Below are 10,000 nucleotides of genomic sequence, written 5' to 3'. Positions count from 1 at the left end.
CATCAGTTTTATCGTCGTAGTACTTCTGGTTTCATTTATGTGGGTGGGAATATGTATATTTCCTCCCGTTATGCCTGAGACCCAGCGGCAGTAAATCGATCGTGACTCACATCCGAATAACTGAACACATGTGGTTGTAACAAAACCAATCTGATACTCTAATAATCCGAAAAGCGATGTAACAAAACTATGATATGGTTATTTAATGAGCTGTCTATACATTACGTCGAAGGCTTTTTGATCCGTACCCTGTATGGATGTTGTCAGTTGTGTTTTTTCACATTACAAAACAGTGATTTAGCTTTCCTGTCTGACGCATAAATGCATGAAGTGAGACTAATTACAAGCTGTTCAGAAAGTAGGCCAGTTTGGGTAAAGGTCTCTCTCTCTGGCTGTGTCTCAATTTGGAAACACTCACACAGTGCTGTTAGCTAGCCAGTTAGCAACAGTGGTAGCAAATCGTTACAGACTTCTGAAATGACTTAATGGTGGCTTCTATTTGACACACGTATAGTGGTACTTTCTTTACATAGTGAAACAAAACAACTGGATACTTGTATTTTGAGTAAAGCTGTGTTCACTGCAACATAGAAAACATGGTGGTTGTTGAGTTTAGGAAATGTCCTGCCTTCCACATTTGACTTTTTGACCTTTGTGAGAGCACCGTGCATTCTGCCCACTTCCTTTTTTGACACACTTAAAATGTCACATGTTAAGTGTACAAATATGCAAATAATAAAAGACAGCCTTTCTCTTTGTATCTCCCTCTATCACACACACACACACACACACACACACACACACACACACACACACACACACACACACACACACACACACACACACACACACACACACACACACACACACACACACACACACACACACACACACACACACACACACACACACACACACACACACACACACACACACACACACACTTTCTCGCAATGATGTGAGTAAAACAATCACATTTGTGCCATCTTAAATTGAAATGCTGCCATACGATTGGCTGTTGTTGACCTATACAGACAGCAGCAAGCTGACTTCTGATTGGCTGAGGGATACACATGTCCACATGATATAGGTAGGGAAAGTCCTTCACTACAGCCAGCACAACAAGCTGATATCTCTCTCTCTCTCTCTCAAACACACACACACACACACACACACACACACACACACACACACACACACACACACACACACACACACACACACACACACACACACACACACACACACACACACACACACACACACACACACACACACACACACACACACACACACACACACACACACAGCTGAGCAGAAAGTGTGTCAGCAGCTGAGAGAATAGACACTCTTCTGTTGGAACAGCTTGAAAACCTTTCATCTCCTCATCCTCCTCTTCCTCTATGTTTCCTCTTATCTCCTTTCCTCATTTCATTTCCTCCCTTGTGCACTTGTTTCGTCTCCTCTCCTCTTGTATCTCATACCCTCATCACTTATGTCATCTTCCTCTCCTCCTCCTCCTCCTCCTCCTCCTCCTCCTCCTCCTCCTCCTCCTCCTCCTCCTCCATGAATATCTCACCGGTAATAAAACTAAACCCCAGAGGAGTAATTTATCAGAAGCAGACTAGTGTGTGTGTGTGTGTGTGTGTGTGTGTGTGTGTGTGTGTGTGTGTGTGTGTGTGTGTGTGTGTGTGTGTGTGTGTGTGTGTGTGTGTGTGTGTGTGTGTGTGTGTGTGTGTCTTAATAATTCAGTCGTCACTGTCAGGTCCACGGTCACCGGAGGACTCTCAGGTTCCTCTACAGCTCAGGTGGTCACACACACACACACACACACACACACACACACACACACACACACACACACACACACACACACACACACACACACACACACACACACACACACACACACACACACACACACACACACACACACACACACTGCAGTTAATAGAATACACACACTCCTCTGTTAGGACTATTGGAAAACGCTCTCTTCTCCTCAGCTTGTTTCCTCTCCTATTCTCTTGTTTCCTCTGCTTTGCTCTCATTTCCTTTCCTCTTCTACTAAACTAACTTCCTTTCCTTATATACCTCTCCTTTCCTCACCTCTCATTTACATTGTTCTCCACTTGCCTCCTCTCCTCTCCAGATAAGCGGTGGCTCAGTGGTTTTGAAGCCTGAGACCCTCTCTTAATGCTGGGTGTATTCTGCTCTCACAGGGGGATCAGCGTGTTCAGGTGTGTTTGTGCTGCAGCTGTTGAGTTATAATCCACTCGGAGGTGTTCAATACGTTACAGTAACAGCGCGGTGAGGCGTGGAAAGCCACGACACAAAGTGGAGCAACGCTTTCTGTCAAACCTGAATCTAAGATCTGCACAATGCGGGAAATGTCAATTGAGCTCTTTTCATGCGTTGAATATATTTTAAAGTCTATGCATGTTATAGTGTATTAGGGGAGGAGCCTGGGACTTAATATTTCCACTGTTGTGAATACGACAAGAAAGCCTTGAATGTTGTATTAAAGTAGTAAACAGACATAAATAAGAAAAACATATTTTTTTAAAACAAAAAGAGGCCCTATTATGCTTTCTGGGTTTTCCCTCTCCTCTAGTGCGTTCTATACGTTTTAGGGTTAGGGTTAACTGTAATACATTAATGTGATGGCCACAGCCACACAGGGTAAAACCATTACACCTCCACTCAGTCGCTGTAAACCATTAACATCAAACATCGGATTTAAATGGTAAACTTTTAGTCTGCTTTTATCCTGACATTATTTTGTTTATTTTCACACATTTGAGCCCAGATAACAGAAGTATTTGTTTGTATTAATAACTTTTGTTGAGTTACCTGGGTGAGGGGAGGTTACCTCGTGGTTCAGCAAAGGTGTGTCTGAGGGCTGAGGATTCATAAATACTGCAAGCAGCCGATTGGGCAAAATTGGGACGAACCAAATGCTTCCATGTCAAAGGGGGGATTTGGGTCTTTTAAAATAAATGTGAAATGTGTGGGTTTATTTTTTATTATGCATTTTTTAAGGACTTTTACTTGTAACAGGATGTCTACACTTAAGTATGCACGGGATCATCATCTGTACATGCAGAATGGTGTGTGTGTGTGTGTGTGTGTGTGTGTGTGTGTGTGTGTGTGTGTGTGTGTGTGTGTGTGTGTGTGTGTGTGTGTGTGTGTGTGTGTTTGATCACACCATGCCATACATCTGCAGTCATTTCCAAATTCCCCAGCTATGATGTGTGCGGCGTGTTAACTGACATCAAATGCAAAGATGTATCACATCTGCAGCAAGTGACACATGGCTAGTGGCACACACACACACACACACACACACACACACACACACACACACACACACACACAAACACACACACACACACACACACACACACACACACACACACACACACACACACACACACACACACACACACACACACACACACACACACACACACACACACGGAGACACAAACTGTGAGGAAATATACACACAAAGTAAGAGCCACAGAACATTCAAAAGCAAATGCACCGATAATCCATCGAAGAAAGACTACATCTAAAGCGTGCTGTGTTTTTGACCAGACAGCAGCGACGTCAAAATCAGCTGTTAAAACAAAAGAGAAATTGTGTTTTATTATACTACAGTAGCCTATTCAATTGAAGTATTTTGGGACAAAGCATCCTCCAAAAGGAGGAAATAAATCAATGTGGTGCCACCTTGAAACAGAGGTTATAAGGCCTGTTATCACCTGGTAGCATGAGCAAACTATGAGATGATCCCTCTGAAACAATCACAGGGAACTTAGACATTGCACTCATACATGCACTATAACCTACACAACGAAAGGGAGAACCCCAAAACCCATAATAGAGCCTCTTTAAGCTTCAAAGCTAGCTATACTCTGGGGCTAATAGAAGCCAAATGACGAAAGGCCTGCCTGACACAGATTCAGCTGCTGGCTAACACAGCCCTAGTGAATCAAATCAAGGGATTCAATGATTGTCAGAACTCAAATATCCCCAAGTCCTACAGCTGAAACATGTAGTGTGTTATATATATATAAATCAATGTGTGCATGCAAACAGAGTTCCTGCAAGGCCCGTGAAATTAATTAATTGGATATCTACCGCAGATTAACTCACACCGTGTTCTCTGTACGCCTATCCACCCTGGTGACAGTGTGTGTGTGTGTGTGTGTGTGTGTGTGTGTGTGTGTGTGTGTGTGTGTGTGTGTGTGTGTGTGTGTGTGTGTGTGTGTGTGTGCTTGCTCCTACGCAGGCCTGATGGCCATCTGAGGTGGCAGAGGGACAGACGGTACGTAGGTCGGACTTTCTCCGTGCACGCCCCCACACACACGTGCACGCTCACAGCCGTGCGGAGCAGAACACTCTTCAGATGCAGGTTTGTAAGCTGGCCAATAAGTTTGTGTGTTATTGCTCTCCAGCATTCATCAGTGTCGTTATTTCAGCTTCCATTCTATTCCTCTGTTGTGCAGCGGGCACAGCTTTTCAGTGTTTCTAAAAATAAAAACCTTTACACTGTCAATCCAGAGTTTAAAATTAGCTGCTTTCCCTGCCAACACAGATAAACACACAGCTGAGACAATACTCTTTGCTAATATTTAACCAACTGTTAAACAAAGAAATCCAGTTATTATTTAAACCATTTGACTTGTATTTGTTTAATTTCTCGCGTAGGCACATGTCTTGATATCAAGTCATTACTTTTCATGTAATTATAATTATTTTACTGCATGAATTTATTAACATTTTAATTATTTTACTGTATATTTTTGGGGATTTCTAAGATTTTAAAGATATTTTTTGTTTCTTGTAATATAAATAAATATTTCTACTTATGTTATTTATTTATTTACTGCATGCATTTGAGACGATGATGCTGGACCTTTAGCATTAAAATCATAATCCTTATATTGCCAAGCAGGTTTTCACATAGAAAGAGAAAATACAATTCAAATAAAAGCATGTGTTGCTAAACAAATACATGGATAAAGAAAGAAAGAAAAGAAAACAATTAGAATAAAAAAGGGACAAATGCAACCAAATAAATGTATAATAAATGTTAAAATGGCCCCTTATGGTTAATATGTTCTTCTTTCCTTCCTGTGACACATTAAGCATGGAATAACTGCTCTAACCTGCAGCAGAAATCCTTAAACCACCTTTCATCCACCTTGCATTTAAGTACAGTAGGCTTTGACCCTGACCCTGACCTCTGACCTCACTGTGGGAAAAAAAGACAGCTTCCCTGGGATCATGGGGATTATGACGTGCAGAAAAACACACCGTGCTTATAAAATACAGCCGGGGAAAAAGCAGCTAAGAGAAGTGTTATTATCCAGCTCCAGCTTGTTAAAGAGCAGCGCAGGGACCGGTCGTGTGTCGGAGTCTCCCCGGCTGGGGCCCCTCTCTAGACGGCAACACGTCATGGAACATTCCCGGAACCAGCCAGCGCACCACCCACCATTTCTCTCACTCTCTCTCTCCAACACACACACACACATACACACACACACACACGCACACACACAAACAGAGGGAGCAAGCGATGAGCATATGAGATAAAGTCACTCCCTGCTGAAAAATAACTCTTAAAAACTGTTCAGATTGGACACAACAACAATAACAACAACACTTTAGCTGCCTTTTACATATCTGAGGCATGATCACACTGTGGCGACAACAAGGAAATACCAGAGAGAGCTAAGGTCACCTCTCAAACTCACTTTTAAAACACTCCAAAAGCTTAACACAGTGGTGACATTAAAGGGTTCAAAACAACCCAAATGTAGGAAGAGTTTTGTTGTTTGTGCACAACAAAATCGAGCTTCCCAAACGCTAAAAATCACACCATCACATCTCCAAGCTTCCACTTTCACAGCTTCAAATCCAGCAACACTCCTCCCTCCCTCTCCCTTCTCCCTCTGTACGTCTTTCCCCCGGCCCTCAGCCGTGCAGGCTACTGCGAATTCCTCAGGATGTTACGCAACACGGGTAATCTGCATGCAATGCAATGCGTGCCCGGGGTATTCCCCCTGCATAGCCTTGCCCTTATAAGCCAAACAAAAAAGATCAAGTGCGGCGAAAACAGCCCATAATGTCCGTCATGGCGCGGAAAAGCCCACTGTCACTATGTTGGGTGAGAGAATATGTCCGGTAAGGTTTCGTTTTCTTACCTTCCGTCTGCGCTCCGGCTGCGCGTGTCCCTCCTGAACGAAAATGACAACAAGCAACCCTCTGACAGGAGACCCGTGTCCGGGGTGACACCTCGCTGGTTGTCCGCTGGAAACAGCCAGGAGACGGGGGTTAGAAATCCACAAGAGTCGGGGGGAAACGTCGCCGCGAGGAAGCCGAAGGTGGAAAAGTTGCGCGTAAAAATGGAAGGAATCCTTTCCGACCGGATTTCTTGCTGCCGCTGCTGCAGTCAGACAGACAGTAAAGTGTGCGCGTCTCACTGTGTTGTGAGTGTGTATGTGTGCGTGTGTGAGGGTGAAATCAGGAGACACACGCACACACACACTCGTACGCACACGGGGGTTATTCCAAACGCCACTTCCCAGAATAGCAGCATAGAGGAGAGTGAGAGAGAGCGAGAGAGAGAGACAGAGAGAGAGCGAGAGAGAGAGCGAGAGAGAGAGCGAGAGAGAGAGCGAGAGAGAGAGACAGAGAGAGGGCGAGAGAGAGAGCGAGCGAGAGAGAGAGAGAGCGAGAGAGAGAGAGCGAGAGAGAGACGGGGTGGCAGAGAGCGAGAGAGAGGGCGTGTGTGTGTGTGTGTGTGTGTGTGTGTGTGTGTGTGTGTGTGTGTGTGTGTGTGTGTGTGTGTGTGTGTGTGTGTGTGTGTGTGTGTGTGTGTGTGTGTGTGTGTGTGTGTGTGTGTGTGTGTGTGTGTGTGTGTGTGTGTGTGTGCTCTTGTGACGTCGTCGGATCCCCCAGCGCGCAACCAGGACAGAGGGAGGGGAGGGAGGAGGAGCAGTGGCCGAAGAAGAGCTCTGTCTGCCGGCAGAGAGAGAGAGCAGGATTCCCCGTTCACCTCTGGAGCGACCTGTGTGTCTGTCTGTCTGACTGTCTGTCTGACTGTCTGTCTGTCTGTCTGTCTGACTGAGCATTCAGCTATATGCTAAGACTGGATATATTACATACCTTTATGATACAGATATATAGATAAATAAAGATATTCGTCATTATGAATAATACATTAAAATAAATAAAAAATAAATAAGATAGTCTTATAAATTACAGTTTATGTCATTGTCAATTTTATAATGTATTAAATTGTTGTAATGAAATTAAACTATCCTAATTAAATTACCCTAAAATAATAGTTGCATTGATTATTTGTATTATTTGCATCTTTCTCAAAAACATACGCGTCATCTAGAATGTATACCTATTTGTTTACGCCCTACACTTAGGCTGTGAGGCTAACAAAACTCCACCACCGGCCAAAATGCACCACAGAGAGCTCTTTTTAACAATCAAATGCATGGGTTTTATTATAAGAAGTCAAATGAACAATACAATATCAATCCTGCACAGGTGCACCGCCTCGTTAAGAGCAATTAAACACACCTGGGCGGAGCTACAGGAGAGGGGAAACCCAGGGAACAAACAGCCATAACAATATCATACATTCATTTATCTTGTCATCCAATTATAAGACTTTTAAGCAAACATCCTGAACACATTGGATGGTAAAAGCCAGATATGTAAAACGAGTTGCTATAGGATTAATTTCTCTTTGTGCAGCCAGAATAACAGAAAACATACGAAACCCTCTGGTTCATGTGTTGCCATGGCTTAAGGTGAGTCCTCTCCGCAGTAACTCACTCTCTCATCTTTGAAACAAATTGAGGAATACAGAGGAGCTCATTTAGGCAGCCCTCCTGCTAATACATTAAATCAGGATTGATAAAACCCCTTTATTCCTTTGACAGGTTCAGATGTGACGGGCTCTTTGTGCTAACAAACTACATTAGCTTTTGTTAGCGCCCTTTAGCAACAGGTGGCAGGTTTAGAGCAGCTCTGGTTTGATTGCTCCGACACAAAGAAGCCTGTAAGGTGGAAGGGAGGACGCGGGATATAACTGTCCACTGGGATAATAAAGGACTTTTCAACAACTGTCAGATTCTTCAAATAGCTCCAATTGTACCTGAGAAACCATAATGACACATAATAGCATCCCTGGTGCAGTGGCTGACAGGTGCACACAACCAAAAGCCAAAAACATTTCTAAAATGGGAAAGGCGCTGTAATTTTAAAAGCGATGCAAATATAAAAACACAAATAGACCAAAACACATGCAAACAAAAACATCTTCACCCACTTGAGGAGACATGCGCAGCGTTTACTAAAAGCTGCAAGAAGCTCAAAACACAACGGTGACCAGGGGACACTAAAAAGTGACGCACACAGCTGGGATACCAGGGGACACTAAAGAGTGACGCACACAGCTGGGAGACCAGGGGACACTAAAGAGTGACGCACACAGCTAGGAGACCAGGGGACACTAAAGAGTGACGCACAGAGCTAGGAGACCAGGGAACACTAAAGAGTGACGCACACAGCTGGGAGACCAGGGGACACTAAAGAGTGACGCACACAGCTGGGAGACCAGGGGACACTAAAGAGTGACGCACACAGCTGGGAGACCAGGGGCGTTGCTTGCGTTGCTTGCGTTGCTTGCTTCAAAAGTTGAGCAATGTTCAACTTTTGAAGCTTAAACGGAAGCGTCAGCCAATCAAATCATATGCCAGTACGAGCTCTAGCCAATCAAACCAACTAGGTCAGCTAGCTAGCTTACTGCAGATCTGCAGTAACATCAGAAGGAGTCATGTGATCACATTGTGAAATAAGACCAGAAAACATTTTGGGTGAGTTTCCAACAACAGAGACACTTTTTAGTGTCCCCTGGTCTCCCAGCTGTGTGCGTCACTCTTTAGTGTCCCCTGGTCTCCCAGCTGTGTGCGTCACTCTTTAGTGTCCCCTGGTCTCCCAGCTGTGTGTGTCACTCTTTAGTGTCCCCTGGTCTCCCAGCTGTGTGCGTCACTCTTTAGTGTCCCCTGGTCTCCCAGCTGTGTGCGTCACTTTTTACTGTCCCCTGGTCTTCGTTGTGTTTTGAGCTTCTTGCAGCGTTTTGTATTTGCAGCGTTTGGTTTCTGAAGCTTTTAGTAAACATGTTTCCTCAAGTTGCTGAATGTTTTCTAAATGCTGCATGTGTTGTCAAGTTGCTGGAGATGTTTCTTCATTTGCATGCATTTTGAAATTGCAGAGCTTCTCTCCTGATAGGAATGTTTTGAGATGTAGCGGGTTTGGACATGTGGGCCACCGTAGAATTGCTTTTACATCGCCTTGACACTTACCATTGCACTGTGCATTTACTACACTATAATTGAGCAAAGCGTTTCCATGTTAGGGTTAGGGCTCTGGATTTATAAGGTTGAGAAGCACCAATTACAGTATCAAATGTCAGATACAGCCAGATGCCAGTTTTTTCTTCAGTTATTTCAGATCCTAATTTGCAGGAGTGTTGTGAATCTGCTGGGTGTGAATCCCACCATATGCTCACAGTTTCTGAGACGTTTAATCTGCCGGCTTCATGTTATATATTCCAGCTCTTTAAAGTCTAGTGAATGCTCTGCTGTAGATATAAATAGCAGGAAGTGGTCACATCTCTGACCTCCGGCAGAAAAAACCTCTCAATGGAAGTCCTCTTGTGTGTGTGTGTGTGTGTGTGTGTGTGTGTGTGTGTGTGTGTGTGTGTGTGTGTGTGTGTGTGTGTGTGTGTGTGTGTGTGTGTGTGTGTGTGTGTGTGTGTGTGCTGGCCAGAGATAAGTGGATTAACGTCTGCAGCCTCCCATAAGAGGCTCATTGGGATGTGACCTCATCGCAGGTGACCCCGGAGTCCCCATGGCGACGCCGTGGCAACAAGCTCCATGGCGACAGGGAGCTGCAGCAGCCTCCA

General features: G+C 44.3%; 1 protein-coding gene across 1 annotated transcript in view; it reads right to left on the bottom strand.

The window, feature by feature from the left end:
* The window catches only part of hivep2a (HIVEP zinc finger 2a), a 116,212-nt gene extending 109,586 nt beyond the window's left edge, over window positions 1–6,626 (bottom strand). The window contains exon 1 of the mRNA XM_079643776.1: window positions 6,216–6,626. The gene's annotated coding sequence lies outside the window, so the exon portion shown is untranslated. The remainder of the gene's footprint in view (window positions 1–6,215) is intronic.
* Window positions 6,627–10,000: the final 3,374 nt, after the last annotated feature.

Source organism: Notothenia rossii (assembly GCF_949606895.1).
Source record: "Notothenia rossii genome assembly, chromosome: 8".
Taxonomy (NCBI): Eukaryota; Metazoa; Chordata; class Actinopteri; order Perciformes; family Nototheniidae; genus Notothenia; species Notothenia rossii.
Note: the sequence above shows the minus strand (reverse complement) of the source record. Positions and strands in the feature narration are given on the sequence as shown.